Raw genomic sequence first — 17814 nt, forward strand, 5'->3', positions numbered from 1 at the left:
AGCTGCTGCAAGAAATCAGCTTGAATGCTTCAGGGGCTGGGGCATGGCCAACATGAGCCCACACTGATGGGGGGTGGGGGTGTATAAAGCGATTTAGGGGTCATCCAAGCGCAACCCCACAAAGGCCGCCATGCCCTGCGTGACCCTTTTCTCTTTTCATATGCAGACGAGGGTTGACGCCAACTATGCCCACTGCTTGGATGACATCACTATTAGAGATGAGCGGGTTCGGTTTCTCTGAATCCGAACCCGCACGAACTTCATGTTTTTTTTTCACGGGTCCGAGCGACTCGGATCTTCCCGCCTTGCTCGGTTAACCCGAGCGCGCCCGAACGTCATCATGACGCTGTCGGATTCTCGCGAGGCTCGGATTCTATCGCGAGACTCGGATTCTATATAAGGAGCCGCGCGTCGCCGCCATTTTCACACGTGCATTGAGATTGATAGGGAGAGGACGTGGCTGGCGTCCTCTCCGTTTAGAATAGATTAGAGAGACACTTGATTTACTAATTTTGGGGAGCATTAGGAGTACTCAGTACAGTGCAGAGTTTTGCTGATAGTGACCACCAGTTTTATTTATAATCCGTTCTCTGCCTGAAAAAAGCGATACACAGCACACAGTGACTCAGTCACATACCATATCTGTGTGCACTGCTCAGGCTCAGGCCAGTGTGCTGCATCATCTATTATCTATATATAATATTATATATATCTGATTATCTGTCTGACTGCTCAGCTCACAAAGCTTATAATTGTGGGGGAGACTGGGGAGCACTACTGCAGTGCCAGTTATAGGTTATAGCAGGAGCCAGGAGTACATAATATATTATATAGTGAGTGACCACCAGACACACAGTGCAGTTTATTTAATATATCCGTTCTCTGCCTGAAAAAAGCGATACACACAGTGACTCAGTCAGTCACATACCATATCTGTGTGCACTGCTCAGGCTCAGGCCAGTGTGCTGCATCATCTATATATATTATATATCTGTCTGACTGCTCAGCTCACACAGCTTATAATTGTGGGGGAGACTGGGGAGCACTACTGCAGTGCCAGTTATAGGTTATAGCAGGAGCCAGGAGTACATAATATTATATTAAAACAGTGCACACTTTTGCTGCAGGAGTGCCACTGCCAGTGTGACTAGTGACCAGTGACCTGACCACCAGTATATATAATATTAGTAGTATACTATCTCTTTATCAACCAGTCTATATTAGCAGCAGACACAGTACAGTGCGGTAGTTCACGGCTGTGGCTACCTCTGTGTCGGCACTCGGCAGCCCGTCCATAATTGTATATACCACCTAACCGTGGTTTTTTTTTCTTTCTTTATACATACATACTAGTTACGAGTATACTATCTCTTTATCAACCAGTCTATATTAGCAGCAGACACAGTACAGTGCGGTAGTTCACGGCTGTGGCTACCTCTGTGTCGGCACTCGGCAGCCCGTCCATAATTGTATATACCACCTAACCGTGGTTTTTTTTTCTTTCTTTATACATACATACTAGTTACGAGTATACTATCTCTTTATCAACCAGTCTATATTAGCTATATGTCTATATGTGCTGATTGGGGAGGGTTTTTTGGAAGGGCCATCCTGCGTGACACTGCAGTGCCACTCCTAGATGGGCCCGGTGTTTGTGTCGGCCACTAGGGTCGCTAATCTTACTCACACAGCTACCTCATTGCGCCTCTTTTTTTCTTTGCGTCATGTGCTGTTTGGGGAGGGTTTTTTGGAAGGGACATCCTGCGTGACACTGCAGTGCCACTCCTAGATGGGCCCGGTGTTTGTGTCGGCCACTAGGGTCGCTTATCTTACTCACACAGCGACCTCGGTGCAAATTTTAGGACTAAAAATAATATTGTGAGGTGTGAGGTATTCAGAATAGACTGAAAATGAGTGTAAATTATGGTTTTTGAGGTTAATAATACTTTGGGATCAAAATGACCCCCAAATTCTATGATTTAAGCTGTTTTTTAGTGTTTTTTGAAAAAAACACCCGAATCCAAAACACACCCGAATCCGACAAAAAAAATTCGGTGAGGTTTTGCCAAAACGCGTTCGAACCCAAAACACGGCCGCGGAACCGAACCCAAAACCAAAACACAAAACCCGAAAAATTTCAGGCGCTCATCTCTAATCACTATATGCAAATCCATCTGCTGCAGGCCTTCCCCCAGGAATGCTTGCAGTAGTTGTTGCATTTGGTTTGTTGTTTGGGGGTGCTTCAGTATTAGGCAGCCTTCTGCCCTCCCACATTCGTCTGAAAATGTGTTCTCCCTGCAGTTGTTGTTCCCAGATGAGAGTTCCCTTGTGCTTCCTCAGTTGAATCTCCTTAAGTTGACAGGGGTGTGCCCGAGCAGCCGCCCTCCACAGCCCTATCCCAACACATACTTATCTTGCATATGAGATCTCTTGATCATGAAGATAGCTCTCACAGGGTGAGGTTCATCCATTACATTTTAAAGTAGGAAGGTACAAATTACATATTCAAATTACATATATGTGCTGGATTCAAATGTTTTCCCCCCTTCCTTTCTCAATTGTGCCCATCAGCAGCTATTCTAATGTTGCTGCCAATGGGTGTGACGCATTCATTTCTTCTGTGGGGTACACTGGACTCCACAAGGATTCACATTGTATATGTACACCAGAGTAGGATCTTGATCTGAGGCACCAACAGGCTCAAAGCTTTTGACTGTTCCCAAGATGCTCAGCGCCCCCTCCTCTATAACCTCGCTTCCATGAACAGGGAGCTCAGTTTGTAGTTGGTGCCTTCAGTAGCAGGCCACTTAACAGGGGGCTGCCTCAGGCAGCCTATTCTTAGCTATTAATTTTGGCAAGAAAAGAAGAACTTTTTTTATAAGAATCTACAAGGGCTGCAGCAGGCTAGGTCTAATAGACCTCTTTACTGCAGCTCCATCACTCCCAGTGGCGCAGTATACTCCCGTGCCCCGGTTGCTGGGTCACTGCAGCGGAGGCTCCGGTTTCTTCCTAAGGTCAGTCACACACACACCGCCCTCCGGGATCACGAGGCCGCTGATGGGGGCGGGCCGTGTGCGCACTGGCGTGGACACTGATTACTGGGCAGCCGCTCCACTAGCCACCAGGGACAGTTAAGGAACACAGCTCTGGGTTTTTTTTCTCCTATATTAACCCCATTTTGTACTACCCGCAGTGCATTGTGATAGGTAATGGGGCCTGATTCAGGTTGGATCGCAATCCAACTGCAAAAACTGCTAAGAGCATACGCATCCGCCTGCATTTTCTGCGGCACCCCGCAGATAATGCGATCACCTCTGCCTGTGAATCGGTGAAGGGGGGGGGGAGGGGGGTCAACAACACTCCATTTCCAAGTCGGAGATGGAGCGGTGCGGGGGCACGGTTTCAAAATGGGGTCGGCAACGGAGAAACAGGAGGCGTGGTCAGAGCAGCTGCATGACATCACATGGGCCGGACTCTGCCAGTGGAGCCCCAGCGTCATGAGGTAGATTTTGTAGAGACCGGGGAGGACTTCTGTTCCTGGGAACTAGCTGTGTTGTGCAGCTTTATTCCTCTGCCCCTACCTCTGGCAAGAAAGGACGCACCTCGCACTTTCTTGTTTCTTTGTGACCGAAAGGACTGCATTTGATAATGCGGAGCTTTCTTATGCTGTGAGGGAACATAAGGTAAAAAATTTGATTTTCCAACTGTAGCTGTGCGTGTTAATGCTTTGTCCATCCTACGGGAGGATTTCCATCGTAACCTATCCGTTGATGGAAAAGGATACGCCATAAGAATCCTTTTGGAAATCTGCAGTCTTTTATCTGGAGATTCCCAAGCTTTTTCACATAACTCGTTTAGCTCGTGTGACCCCCTCAAAGGTTACCTCAGGCTTCTTTCCCTTGTACATATGTACCCTCTTGTCAGGGACAGGGGGTTCCTCTGTGATGTGCAAAACATCTTTTATTGCCATAATCATATATCGAATGGATTTTGCCAATTTTGGCTGTAACTTTGCATCATCGTAATCGACACTGGAGTCAGAATCCGTGTCGGTATGTGTTTCAACAATCTGGGATAGTGGGCGCTTATGAGACCCTGACAGTCCCTGCAACATAGGATCAGGCATTGGTTGAGTCCCTGACTGTCCCAAAGCTTCAGCCTTGTCTAATCTTTTGTACAATGAGTTTACACTAGCATTTAAAACATTCCACATATCCATCCAATCAGGTGTCAGCGGAGACACCACATTCATTTGCTCCCGCTCCTCTCTAATATAGCCTTCTTCCTCAGACATGTCGACACACGTGTACCGACACACCACAAACACAGGGAATACTTTTTCTGAAGACAGTTTCCCCACAAGGCCCTTTGGAGAGACAGAGAGAGAGTATGCCAGCACACTCCCCAGCGCTATATAACCCAGGAATAACACAGTAACTTAATGTTTGTCCAGTAGCGCTGCTGTATGTAATTTGCGCCGAATTATGTGACCCCCCTCTCTTTTCAACCCTCTTCTCTACCGTGGTATAAGCAGGGGAGAGTCCGGGGAGCTTCCTCTCAGCGGTGCTGTTGAGAAAAAATGGCGCTGGTGAGTGCTGAGGGAGAAGCCCCGCCCCCTCGGCGGCGGGCTTCTGTCCCGCTTAAACTGTAAAATTGGTGGGGGCTCATACATATATACAGTGCACAGCTGTATATATGTTATATTTTTGCCAAAAAGAGGTTTATATTGCTGCCCAGGGCGCCCCCCCTGCGCCCTGCACCCTTACAGTGACCGGAGTATGTGAGGTGTATGGGAGCAATGGCGCACAGCTGCAGTGCTGTGCGCTACCTCAGTGAAGATCATGAACTCTGTGGAGCCCGTCTATCCCCATGGTCCTTACGGAGTCCCCAGCATCCTCTAGGACGTTAGAGAAACTAGGATTTTAATACCTACCGGTAAATCCTTTTCTCTTAGTCTGTTGAGGATGCTGGGCACCCGTCCCAGTGTGTACTGTGTCTGCAGTTATTAAATGGCCCTTAACTCCAGAACATTTATGTGGAGACAACTTTCCTGACTTGACCATCTTCCTTGGATGTTTTCCCACTGTGTGACTGCTCCCCAGCCTCGGAGGGTTGCATCTGTGGTCCCTAGGATCCAGTCCTGGATCCCGAACCATCGCCCCTCTAGGAGGTGAGAACTGTGCAGCCACCAATGGAGTGAGATTCTGGTCTTGGAAGACAGGATTATCCTCCGGTGCATGTGTAGGTGGGATCCGGACCACTTGTCCAACAGGTCCCACTGGAACACTCTGGCATGGAACCTGCCAAACTGAATGGCCTCGTAGGCCACAACCATCTTCCCCAGCAACTGAATGCATTGATGGATTAACACTCTTGCTGGTTTCAGAATTTGTTTGACCAGACTCTGGATCTCCATAGCCTTTCCACTGGAAGAAAACCTCTTCTGTGTCCAGTATGTGTTATGATTCCAGCACTCTGGTCAGAGAAGATCTTATGGCAAGGACCGGAGCACTGGAACGGAATGCTGGGGAAGGGAGCAGGACAGGAAAATAGCCCCTGGCGCCCTAACTCTGTTGTCTCACCCGTGTTGTCAGAAATCCCCTGCGAGACTATGGTTTCTTGAGCCCTTGGCAGCCACGTTTGAAGGGCGGATTATGTCTGCCCAACTTCGATGCCCCCCGGTCTTAATGAGAGACAAAGGGAAACCCGAGACAGGGTGATAACAAGAGGCCCTCTAACTAAACAACCAGGCCAGGGGCTAAGCAAACTCAAAACTATAATATGTGCGGAGAAACCGCCAGGAAAAAGGACAACCAAAATATCCACTTGTCCAATTCTCCTACCCGGCACCGCCGAGTACCAGAGAGGACTTGTGGAAGCGGAACCCTCCGCAAATGCTCCAAGCACAAAATATAAAAGGTAAAGCGGCTGAGCCGCAACACACGGCAGAGCCGCAACTCACGAACACCACTGGATATAAAACGGTGATCAGTCAGGACTCCAGGGAACCAAACGACCTCTTGGGATGAGATGACAAGTCCCGAATACCGGACTTCTGCGGACTGGAATGACCGGATACAGCAGGACTGGAAACAGACTCTCAGCAAACAAAGGCAGCATGCAGGAAGCTATTACCGGCATCTGTGAGAAGCCCTGGGAGTGTATTTAACAAGGAGTCCTCCAATCAGCTGCTAATGGCTGATTAGAATAAATGCTGTGCAGCTGCCTTGCTGCACGGCCAGAGAGCAGGTGAATATCTTAATTTCCTAAAGCCTAGCAACGGGGAACGCGGTCCGCCAGTGGCGTCCCCGTTGCTAGGGTCCGTGCGGCTCAGCGTGCCCGGCGTCTAGCATTGCTAGGGAGCCGGCGGCTGTACGTGCACGGCATCTCTAGTTGCTAGGGGCCGGGCAGCGCAGACCATCAAGCGGACCCCGGCGCCTAACAGTACCCCCCCCTTGAGGAGGGGTCAAGGAACCCCTAAAGCCAGGTTTCTGAGGAAATTCCCGAAAAAATGCCCTCTTGAGCCTCGGGGCATGAAGATCCTTATCCAGGACCCAAGACCTTTCCTCCGGACCATAGCCTTTCCAGTGAACCAGAAAATACAGCCGATCCCGGGACAATTTGGAATCGAGAACCTTCTCTACCAAGAACTCCTGCTGTCCCTGTACATCCACTGGAGATCTACCCTGAGAGATCTTCCGAGGAAATCTACTGGAAGAAACATATTGTTTCAACAGGGAACAATGAAACGTATTTCCAATCCTGAGAGATCTTGGTAAACGTAACCGAAAGGCAACTGGGTTGACTCTTTTAATAATAAGAAATGGCCCAATAAATTTGGGTCCCAGTCTAGCCGAGGATTGTCGAAGCCTGATGTTGCGAGTCGACAACCACACCCTATCTCCCACCTTAAAAGTGCAAGGACGTCGGAGCCTGTCAGAAAATTTCTTCTCTGGAAATGCCGCTTTTCTGAGAGCAAGGTGCACCTTTTTCCAAATGGCTCTGAGATGGGAGGTTAAGGTAAGCGAGGAGACTGAGGAATGATGAAAAAAAGAATTAGCTCTGGGGTGAAAACCAAAAACTGAAAAGAATGGAGACTCTTTAGTGGAGGAATGACAAGAATTATTGTAAGCAAATTCAGCCAACGGAAGAAACTCGGACCAATCATTCTGGAGTTTGGCTGAATACAAGCGCAAATATTGTTTCAATGATTGGTTAACTCGTTCGGTTTGCCCGTTGGATTGTGGGTGGTAACCGGATGTTAACGACAATTTCATCTTCAATGAGGCACAAAAACATTTCCAGAATTGTGCGATGAATTGTGGACCCCGATCAGAAACAATATCAGTAGGCAACCCATGAAGCCTGAATACATGGCGGAGAAACAAAACTGCCAACCCTTGGGCAGAAGGCAATCAGGGAAGAGCAATAAAACGAGCCATTTTACTAAAACGGTCCACTACCACCCATATGACTCAGAATCCGGCTGAAAGGGGAAGGTCAACCACAAAATCCATGGAAATATGAGACCACGGCCTGAGAGGAACATTTAAGGGCATAAGTTGCCCGATGGGCAAGGAACGGGGAACCTTATGCTGTGCACAAACCTGACATGAATAAACAAATTCCTTGACGTCTTTAGAAAGACCAGGCCACCTTACTGAGCGAGAGACTAACTCCAATGTCTTAGAGACTCCTGGATGCCCTGAAACTTTGTTATCATGGAATTCCGTTAAAACAGTAACTCTCAAAAACTCAGGGACGTAAAGACGACCAGCAGGAGTAATTCTAGGAGCTTGGTGTTGAAGCTGTTTTAACTGGGTAAATAAATCTTGTGTGAGGCCCGCCCTGATGACCGAAGATGGAAGTATGGGGGTAACAGGATTGTTATTGTGAACCGGAAGAAAGCTATGTGACAGGGCATCAGCCTTAGTATTCTTGGAACAAGGCCTGAAAGTAATTATAAATTTGAAATGCGTAAAAAATAATGCCCAACGTGCCTGCCGGGCATTAAGCCGCTTAGCCGATTCAATGTATTGCTGGTTCTTATGGTCAGTCAATACCGAAATAGTATGTTTTGCTCCCTCCAGCCAATGCCTCCACTCCTCGAAAGCCCATTTTACCGCCAGTAACTCCCGATTACCAACGTCATAGTTGGATTCAGCGGAGGAGAATTTCCTGGACATAAAGGCACAAGGATGTAACTCCTGAGACTCCGGATCCTTTTGAGAAAGGATAGCCCCCACTCCAACCTCCGAGGCATCAACCTCCACCACAAAGGGCAATTCCGGATTAGGATGTCTGAGGACTGGAGCCGAGACAAAGGCTTGTTTCAAGGCCCGGAAGGACAACTCAGCTTCACGCGACCAGTTGGTAGGATCCGCTCCTTTCTTTGTCAGAGCTACAATGGGAGCAACCAGGTCAGAAAAAGAATGAATGAACCTCCTATAATAATTCGCAAACCCTAAAAAACGCTTAATTGCTTTTAAATTGGTGGGTTGCGCCCAACTAAGGATGGCCTGGAGTTTCTTTGGTTCCATGGAAAATCCCTGAGGGGAAATTATGTACCCTAAAAAAGATACTGCCGTGACATGAAACTCACACTTCTCCAGCTTGGCATATAAATGATTCTCACATAACTTTTGAAGAACCAGACGCACCTGGGTAACATGTTGTTCCATTGATTTAGAAAAAATCAGGATGTCGTCTAAGTAAACGACCACGAATTTCCCTAGGAAGTCACGGAGCACATCGTTAATGAGGTCTTGAAAAACTGCCGGAGCATTGGACAGGCCGAACGGCATCACCAGGTATTCGTAGTGACCCGACTGAGTACTGAAGGCCGTTTTCCACTCATCTCCAGATTTAATTCAGATGAGGTTGCACGCTCCTCTAAGGTCAATTTTAGAAAAAATCACAGCAGAACGTAACTGATCAAAGAGTACAGAAATCAACGGCAAAGGATAGGTGTTTTTAACTGAGATCTTATTCAGGGCTCTAAAATCAATGCAAGGTCTAAGCGAGCCATCCTTTTTCTCCACAAAGAAGAAGCCTGCACTTAAAGGAGATTTTGATGGTCTAATAAATCCTTTCTCAAGGCTCTCCTTTACATAATCATTCATAGCCGCAGTTTCTGGCCCGGATAATGCATATAATCTTCCCTTTGGCAATGCGGCACCAGGAATTAACTCAATAGCACAATCATAAGGCCGATGGGGAGGCAGAATGTCCGCATTGCCTTTGGAGAAAACATCAGCAAACTCCTGGTATTCCACCGGAATGAGTTCTGGAATGATAGCTGCTACTCTGACTGGAAACGTGATACATTCCTTATCACAAAAAGTACCCCAATGTGAAATCTCCCCCGACCGCCAATCAATGGTGGGATTATGAAAGGCCAGCCAAGGGTGACCCAGAACAACTGGAACTGCTGGGCAATGTGTAAGAAAGAACTCGATTTTCTCGGAATGTAGAGCTCCTACTGTAAGTAGTACAGGGGGTGTACGGAGAGAAATAATCCCATTAGACAGCGGACTCCCATCTAAGCCATGCATGGTGACACACCTACCCAAAGGTAACTGAGGAATGCCTAAGGCCTTAGCCCAAGTTAAATCCATAAAGTTTCCTGCAGCTCCACTGTCAACAAAAGCCGACACCGAAGAACTGAGGCTGCCAAAGGAAACTTTAACTGGGACTAAAAGGGAGTTATTCGAGGAGATAAGCTGCAGACCTAGGTGAACCCCCTCACAATTCACCTGGTCAAAGCGTTTCCCGACTTGTTCGGACAATTACGAGCAAAATGTCCCTTACCCCCACAGTACAGACAAAGACCAGAATTTTGCCTTCTGGCTCTTTCTTCAGGAGACAGCCGGGAGAGACCCATCTGCATGGTCTCCTCTACGTCTTCAGGAATGGAATATACACACGGACTTGACCTTACAGGTGCTCCTTTTTCAGCCCTCCGCTCTCTGAGACGACGATCAATCTTAATAGAAAGCTCCATGAGTTTATCGAGAGTCTCAGGAGCGGGGTACTGAAGGAGACTGTCTTTTATAGACTCTGATAAGCCGAGGCGAAACTGACTGCGCAGGGCTGGGTCATTCCAGCCACAGTCGTTCGACCAACGGCGAAACTCCGTACAATAAACCTCTGCAGGATTTCTACCCTGTCTGAGAGCGCGCAACTGACTTTCAGCGGACGCCTCTCTATCAGGGTCATCATACAAGAGCCCTAAAGACTCAAAAAAAGCGTCAACTGACAACAATGCCGGATCCTCTGCTCTTAAACCAAATGCCCAGGTCTGAGGATCCCCCTGGAGCAAAGAAATAATAAACCCGACCCGCTGAGATTCAGTACCCGAGGAAGTCGGTCTTAAACGAAAATAAAGTTTACAGGATTCTTTAAAATTAAAAAACTCTTTTCTATCACCAGAAAAACGGTCAGGCAAATGCATCTTTGGTTCAGGGACTACCCTTGGGGAAGCTCGCAAAAGATCTTCCTGCGACTTCACCCGAAGAGAAAGATCCTGAACCATCTGAGTAAGTTCTTGAATCTGGCTGACTAAGAGCTGACCAGGATTTGGCCCTAAACCTGTTGGATTCATGAGGCCGATGAACTCTCACAAAACTGAATGAGAAAAAATTAAACCCCGTTTAATTTTAAGTTTTGGTATGGCCGGTAATAATGTTATGATTCCAGCACTCTGGTCAGAGAAGATCTTATGGCAAGGACTGGAGCACTGGAACGGAATGCTGGGGAAGGGAGCAGGACAGGAAAATAGCCCCTGGCGCCCTAACTCTGTTGTCTCACCCGTGTTGTCAGAAATCCCCTGCGAGACTATGGTTTCTTGAGCCCTTGGCAGCCGCGTTTGAAGGGCGGATTATGTCTGCCCAACTTCGATGCCCCCCGGTCTTAATGAGAGACAAAGGGAAACCCGAGACAGGGTGATAACAAGAGACCCTCTAACTAAACAACCAGGCCAGGGGCTAAGCAAACTCAAAACTATAATATGTGCGGAGAAACCGCCAGGAAAAAGGACAACCAAAATATCCACTTGTCCAATTCTCCTACCCGGCACCGCCGAGTACCAGAGAGGACTTGTGGAAGCGGAACCCTCCGCAAATGCTCCAAACACAAAATATAAAAGGTAAAGCGGCTGAGCCGCAACACACGGCAGAGCCGCAACTCACGAACACCACTGGATATAAAACGGTGATCAGTCAGGACTCCAGGGAACCAAACGACCTCTTGGGATGAGATGACAACTCCCGAATACCGGACTTCTGCGGACTGGAATGACCGGATACAGCGGGACTGGAAACAGACTCTCAGCAAACAAAGGCAGCATGCAGGAAGCTATTACCGGCGTCTGTGAGAAGCCCTGGGAGTGTATTTAACAAGGAGTCCTCCAATCAGCTGCTAAAGGCTGATTAGAATAAATGCCGTGCAGCTGCCTTGCTGCACGGCCAGAGAGCAGGTGAATATCTTAATTTCCTAAAGCCTAGCAACGGGGAACGCGGTCCGCCAGTGGCGTCCCCGTTGCTAGGGTCCGTGCGGCTCAGCGCGCCCGGCGTCTAGCGTTGCTAGGGAGCCGGCGGCTGTACGTGCACGGCGTCTCTAGTTGCTAGGCGCCGGGCCGCCCAGACCATCAAGCGGACCCCGGCGCCTAACAGTATGACTCCCAAAAACAACAACCGCGTCATTGGGACCAACTGCGATTTTGGCAAGTTTAGGAGCCAACCATGTTGTTGAAGAACTGTCAGGGAGAGTGCAATGTTTTGCACCAACTGGTCCCTGGATCTCGCCTTTATCAGGAGATCATCCAAGTACGGGATAATTGTGACTCCTTGCTTGCGAAGGAGAACCATAATTTCCGCCATCACCCTGGTGAAAATCCTCGGAGCCGTGGACAGACCAAACGGCAATGTCTGAAATTGGTAATGACAATCCTGAATTGCAAACCTTAGGTAGCTTGATGCAGTGGCTAAATGGGAACATGTAAGTAGGCATCCTTTATGTCTACCAAAACCATGAAATCTCCGTCCTCCGGACTGGAGATCACTGCCCTGAGAGATTCCATCAACTCCTACTTACCTGCCAGGTGAGATACTATGATCATGTAGGTGCTTCTCCCAGGGCAAGGCTCACCCATTGCACTCTTGGTGTGCTGCCCCTTTGATTTCCCCAAATGTGGGAAACTTGACTGCATAATTTGTGTTTCCCCTGGTCGGCTCTCATATAATTCAGATCTCTTTGTCTCAGGTCTCTCTCCAGCCTAGTTTGCTGTCTGTTTCCACTTCTCTTTTCTTGAGCCGCTCCCTTCTATGCCCTTGCGCACTATCCTGACTTCTCCCGTCTGCTTACTTTGTGCCTTCCAACGCACAATGCGAACTACAGGTAGTGCTGCAGGGCCCACACCCTTTTACTTGCCTTACAGAGCAGCTCTGGATCTGTTACAGTGCCCAGCTGCTGCAATAAATCAGCTTGAATGCTTCAGGGGCTGGGGCATAGCCAACATGAGCCCCACACCGAATGAGGGTGGAGGTGTTTAATGCGAACTAGGGGTCATCCAAGCGCCGCAAAAGGCCGCCATGCCCTGCACGCCCCTTTTCTCTCTTCATATGCAGATGAGGGTTGAAGCCAACTTTGACCCACTGCTTGGATGACATCACCATATGCAAATCCATCTGCTGCAGGCCTTCCCCCAGGAATGCTTGTACTAGTTGTTGCATTTGGTTTGTTGTTTGGGGGTGCTTCAGTATTAGGCAGCCTTCTGCCCTCCCATGTTCATCTGAAAATATGTGTTCTCCCTGCAGTTGTTGTCCCCAGATGAGAGTTCCCTTGTGCTGCCTCAGTTGAATCTCCTTTACTTGACAGAGATGTGCCTGAGCAGCGGCCCTCCCCAGCCCTATCCCAAATCATACTTATTTTGCATAGGAGATACCATGGTCATGAAGATTGTTCTCCCAGGGTGAGGTTCATTCATTGCATTCTGGGTATGCTGACCCCAGTGATTTCCCCAAATGTGGGAAACTCGACTGCATTATTTGTGGTAGAGGGGGACTGTGTTTGTGCTTTCCTCTGGTCAGCTCTGGTAAAAAACAGATTTCTTTGTCTCAGATCTTCCTCTAGCCTTGTTCCTCTTTCAAGAGTTCCCTTGTGCTGCCTCAGTTGGATCTCCTTTACTTGACAGGGGGGTGCCCGAGCAGCGACCCTCCCCAGCTCTAGCCCAACTCCTACTTACCTGCCAGGTGAGATACTATGATCATGAAGGTGCTTCTCCCAGGGCAAGGCTCACCCATTGCACTCTGGGTGTGCTGCTCCTGCAATTTCCCCAAATGTGGGACACTTGACTGCATAATTTGTGTTTCCCCTGGTCGGCTCTCGTATAATTCAGATCTCTTTGTCTCAGGTCTCTCTCCAGCCTAGTTTGCTGTCTGTTTCCACTTCTCTTTTCTTGAGCCGCTCCCTTCTATGCCCTTGCGCACTATCCTGACTTCTCCCGTCTGCTTACTTTGTGCCTTCCAATGCACAATGCAAACTACAGGTAGTGCTGCAGGGCCCACACCCTTTTACTTGCCTTACAGAGCAGCTCTGGAGCTGTTACAGTGCCCAGCTGCTGTAAGAAATCAGCTTGAATGCTTCAGGGGCTGGGGCATAGCCAACATGAGCCCCACACCGAAGGAGGGTGGAGGTGTTTAATGCGAACTAGGGGTCATCCAAGCGCCGCAAAAGGCCGCCATGCCCTGCACGCCCCTTTTCTCTTTTTTGATATGCAGACGAGGGTTGAAGCCAACTTTGACCCACTGCTTGGATGGCATTACCATATGCAAATCAATCTGCTGCAGGCCTTCCCCCAGGAATGCTTGCACTAGTTGTTGCATTTGGTTTGTTGTTTGGGGGTGCTTCAGTATTAGGCAGCCTTCTGCCCTCCCATGTTCATCTGAAAATATGTGTTCTCCCTGCAGTTGTTGTCCCCAGATGAGAGTTCCCTTGTGCTGCCTCAGTTGAATCTCCTTTACTTGACAGAGATGTGCCTGAGCAGCGGCCCTCCCCAGCCCTATCCCAAATCATACTTATTTTGCATAGGAGATACCATGGTCATGAAGATTGTTCTCCCAGGGTGAGGTTCATTCATTGCATTCTGGGTATGCTGACCCCTGTGATTTCCCCAAATGTGGGAAACTCGACTGCATTATTTGTGGTAGTGGGGGACTGTGTTTGTGCTTTCTTCTGGTCAACTCTGGTAAAAGTCAGATTTCTGTGTCTCAGATCTTCCTCTAGCCTTGTTCTTCTTTCGAGAGTTCCCTTGTGCTGCCTCAGTTGGATCTCCTTCACTTGACAGGGGGGTGCACGAGCAGCGACCCTCCCCAGCTCTAGCCCAACTCCTATTTACCTGCCAGGTGAGATACTATGATCAGGAAGGTGCTTCTCCCAGGGCAAGGCTCACCCATTGCACTTTGGGTGTGCTGCTCCAGCGATTTCCCCAAATGTGGGACACTTGACTGCATAATTTGTGTTTCCTCTGGTCGGCTCTCATATAATTCAGATCTCTTTGTCTCAGGTCTTTCTCCAGCCTAGTTTGCTGTCTGTTTCCACTTCTCTTTTCTTGAGCCGCTCCCTTCTATGCCCTTGCGCACTATCCTGACCTCTCCCGTCTGCTTACTTTGTGCCTTCCAATGCACAATGCATTCTACAGGTAGTGCTGCAGGGCCCACACCCTTTTACATGCTTTACAGAGCAGCTCTGGAGCTGTTACAGTGCCCAGCTGCTGCAAAAAATCATCTTGAATGCTTTAGGGGCTGGGGCATAGCCAACATGAGCCCCACACCGAAGGAGGGTGGAGATGTTTAATGCGAATTAGGGGTCATCCAAGCGCCACAAAAGGACGCCATGCCCTGCACATCCCTTTTTTCTTTTCATATGCAGACGAGGGTTGAAGCCAACTTTGACCCACTGCTTGGATGACATCACCATATGCAAATCCATCTGCTGCAGGCCTTCCCCCAGGAATGCTTGCACTAGTTGTTGCATTTGGTTTGTTGTTTGGGGGTGCTTCAGTATTAAGCAGCCTTCTGCCCTCCCATGTTCATCTGAAAATATGTGTTCTCCCTGCAGTTGTTGTCCCCAGATGAGAGTTCCCTTGTGCTGCCTCAGTTGAATCTCCTTTACTTGACAGAGATGTGCCTGAGCAGCGGCCCTCCCCAGCCCTATCCCAAATCATACTTATTTTGCATAGGAGATACCATGGTCATGAAGATTGTTCTCCCAGGGTGAGGTTCATTCATTGCATTCTGGGTATGCTGACCCCTGTGATTTCCCCAAATGTGGGAAACTCAACTGCATTATTTGTGGTAGTGGGGGACTGTGTTTGTGCTTTCTTCTGGTCAACTCTGGTAAAAATAAGATTTCTATGTCTCAGATCTTCCTCTAGCCTTGTTCCTCTTTCGAGAGTTCCCTTGTGCTGCCTCAGTTGGATCTCCTTCACTTGACAGGGGGGTACCCGAGCAGCGACCCTTCGCAGCTCTAGCCCAACTCCTACTTACCTGCCAGGTGAGATACTATGATCATGTAGGTGCTTCTCCCAGGGCAAGGCTCACCCATTGCACTCTGGGTGTGCTGCCCCTGTGATTTCCCCAAATGTGGGACACTTGACTGCATAATTTGTGTTTCCCCTGGTCGGCTCTCGTATAATTCAGATCTCTTTGTCTCAGGTCTCTCTCCAGCCTAGTTTGCTGTCTGTTTCCACTTCTCTTTTCTTGAGCCGCTCCCTTCTATGCCCTTGCGCACTATCCTGACTTCTCCCGTCTGCTTACTTTGTGCCTTCCAACACACAATGCAAACTACAGGTAGTGCTGCAGGGCCCACACCCTTTTACTTGCCTCACAGAGCAGCTCTGGAGCTGTTACAGTGCCCAGCTGCTGCAAGAAATCAGCTTGAATGCTTCAGGGGCTGGGGCATTGCCAACATGAGCCCCACACCGAAGGAGGGTGGGGGTGTTTAATGCGAACTAAGGGTCACCCAAGCGCCGCAAAAGGCCGCCATGCCCTGCACGCCCCTTTTCTCTTTTCATATGCAGACGAGGGTTGAAGCCAACTTTGACCCACTGCTTGGATGGCATTACCATATGCAAATCAATCTGCTGCAGGCCTTCCCCCAGGAATGCTTGCACTAGTTGTTGCATTTGGTTTGTTGTTTGGGGGTGCTTCAGTATTAGGCAGCCTTCTGCCCTCCCATGTTCATCTGAAAATATGTGTTCTCCCTGCAGTTGTTGTCCCCAGATGAGAGTTCCCTTGTGCTGCCTCAGTTGAATCTCCTTTACTTGACAGAGATGTGCCTGAGCAGCGGCCCTCCCCAGCCCTATCCCAAATCATACTTATTTTGCATAGGAGATACCATGGTCATGAAGATTGTTCTCCCAGGTTGAGGTTCATTCATTGCATTCTGGGTATGCTGACCCCTGTGATTTCCCCAAATGTGGGAAACTCGACTGCAATATTTGTGGTAGTGGGGGACTGTGTTTGTGCTTTCCTCTGCTCAGCTCTGGTAAAAGTCAGATTTCTTTGTCTCAGATCTTCCTCTAGCCTTGTTCTTCTTTCGAGAGTTCCCTTGTGCTGCCTCAGTTGGATCTCCTTCACTTGACAGGGGGGTGCCCGAGCAGCGACCCTCCCCAGCTCTAGCCCAACTCCTACTTACCTGCCAGGTGAGATACTATGATCAGGAAGGTGCTTCTCCCAGGGCAAGGCTCACCCATTGCACTCTGGGTGTGCTGCTCCTGCGATTTCCCCAAATGTGGGAAACTTGACTGCATAATTTGTGTTTCCTCTGGTCGGCTCTCGTATAATTCAGATCTCTTTGTCTCAGGTCTTTCTCCAGCCTAGTTTGCTGTCTGTTTCCACTTCTCTTTTCTTGAGCCGCTCCCTTCTATGCCCTTGCGCACTATCCTGACCTCTCCCGTCTGCTTACTTGTGCCTTCCAACGCACAATGCATACTACAGGTAGTGCTGCAGGGCCCACACCCTTTTACATGCTTTACAGAACAGCTCTGGAGCTGTTACAGTGCCCAGCTGCTGCAAGAAATCATCTTGAATGCTTCAGGGGCTGGGGCATAGCCAACATGAGACCCACACCGAAGGAGGGTGGAGATGTTTAATGTGAATAAGGGGTCATCCAAGCACCACAAAAGGACTCCATGCCCTGCACATCCCTTTTTTCTTTTCATATGCAGACGAGGGTTGAAGCCAACTTTGACCCACTGCTTGGATGACATCACCATATGCAAATCCATCTGCTGTAGGCCTTCCCCCAGGAATGCTTGTACTAGTTGTTGCATTTGGTTTGTTGTTTGGGGGTGCTTCAGTATTAGGCAGCCTTCTGCCCTCCCATGTTCATCTGAAAATATGTGTTCTCCCAGCAGTTGTTGTCCCCAGATGAGAGTTCCCTTGTGCTGCCTCAGTTGAATCTCCTTTACTTGACAGAGATGTGCCTGAGCAGCGGCCCTCCCCAGCTCTATCCCAAATCATACTTATTTTGCATAGGAGATACCATGGTCATGAAGATTGTTCTCCCAGGGTGAGGTTCATTCATTGCATTCTGGGTATGCTGACTCCTATGATTTCCCCAAATGTGGGAAACTCGACTGCATTATTTGTGGTAGTGGGGGACTGTGTTTGTGCTTTCCTCTGGTCAGCTCTGGTAAAAGTCAGATTTATTTGTCTCAGATCTTCCTCTAGCCTTGTTCTTCTTTCGAGAGTTCCCTTGTGCTGCCTCAGTTGGATCTCCTTCACTTGACAGGGGGGTGCCCGAGCATCGACC

The 17814-nt window shown here is 48.8% G+C and overlaps 9 non-coding genes and 1 pseudogene across 9 annotated transcripts; all 10 read left to right on the top strand.

The window, feature by feature from the left end:
* Positions 1-12085: 12085 nt before the first annotated feature.
* Positions 12086-12227, top strand: LOC135011577 (U1 spliceosomal RNA; annotated as a pseudogene).
* A 692-nt stretch (positions 12228-12919) lies between these two features.
* LOC135011595 (U1 spliceosomal RNA) lies at positions 12920-13083 on the top strand. The gene has a single exon (XR_010210663.1). It is a non-coding gene; the product is annotated as a U1 spliceosomal RNA (small nuclear RNA).
* Positions 13084-13235: 152 nt separating this feature from the next.
* On the top strand, positions 13236-13398 carry LOC135011559 (U1 spliceosomal RNA). The gene has a single exon (XR_010210631.1). It is a non-coding gene; the product is annotated as a U1 spliceosomal RNA (small nuclear RNA).
* Positions 13399-14071: 673 nt separating this feature from the next.
* On the top strand, positions 14072-14235 carry LOC135011592 (U1 spliceosomal RNA). Its single transcript, XR_010210660.1, has one exon. It is a non-coding gene; the product is annotated as a U1 spliceosomal RNA (small nuclear RNA).
* A 152-nt stretch (positions 14236-14387) lies between these two features.
* LOC135011572 (U1 spliceosomal RNA) lies at positions 14388-14550 on the top strand. The gene has a single exon (XR_010210644.1). It is a non-coding gene; the product is annotated as a U1 spliceosomal RNA (small nuclear RNA).
* A 671-nt stretch (positions 14551-15221) lies between these two features.
* Positions 15222-15385, top strand: LOC135011584 (U1 spliceosomal RNA). The gene has a single exon (XR_010210653.1). It is a non-coding gene; the product is annotated as a U1 spliceosomal RNA (small nuclear RNA).
* Positions 15386-15537: 152 nt separating this feature from the next.
* LOC135011568 (U1 spliceosomal RNA) lies at positions 15538-15700 on the top strand. Its single transcript, XR_010210642.1, has one exon. It is a non-coding gene; the product is annotated as a U1 spliceosomal RNA (small nuclear RNA).
* Positions 15701-16371: 671 nt separating this feature from the next.
* Positions 16372-16535, top strand: LOC135011606 (U1 spliceosomal RNA). Its single transcript, XR_010210673.1, has one exon. It is a non-coding gene; the product is annotated as a U1 spliceosomal RNA (small nuclear RNA).
* Positions 16536-16687: 152 nt separating this feature from the next.
* LOC135011612 (U1 spliceosomal RNA) lies at positions 16688-16850 on the top strand. The gene has a single exon (XR_010210680.1). It is a non-coding gene; the product is annotated as a U1 spliceosomal RNA (small nuclear RNA).
* Positions 16851-17520: 670 nt separating this feature from the next.
* LOC135011599 (U1 spliceosomal RNA) lies at positions 17521-17684 on the top strand. The gene has a single exon (XR_010210667.1). It is a non-coding gene; the product is annotated as a U1 spliceosomal RNA (small nuclear RNA).
* Positions 17685-17814: the final 130 nt, after the last annotated feature.

This window comes from Pseudophryne corroboree, unplaced genomic scaffold, assembly GCF_028390025.1.
Source record: "Pseudophryne corroboree isolate aPseCor3 unplaced genomic scaffold, aPseCor3.hap2 scaffold_249, whole genome shotgun sequence".
NCBI lineage: Eukaryota > Metazoa > Chordata > Amphibia > Anura > Myobatrachidae > Pseudophryne > Pseudophryne corroboree.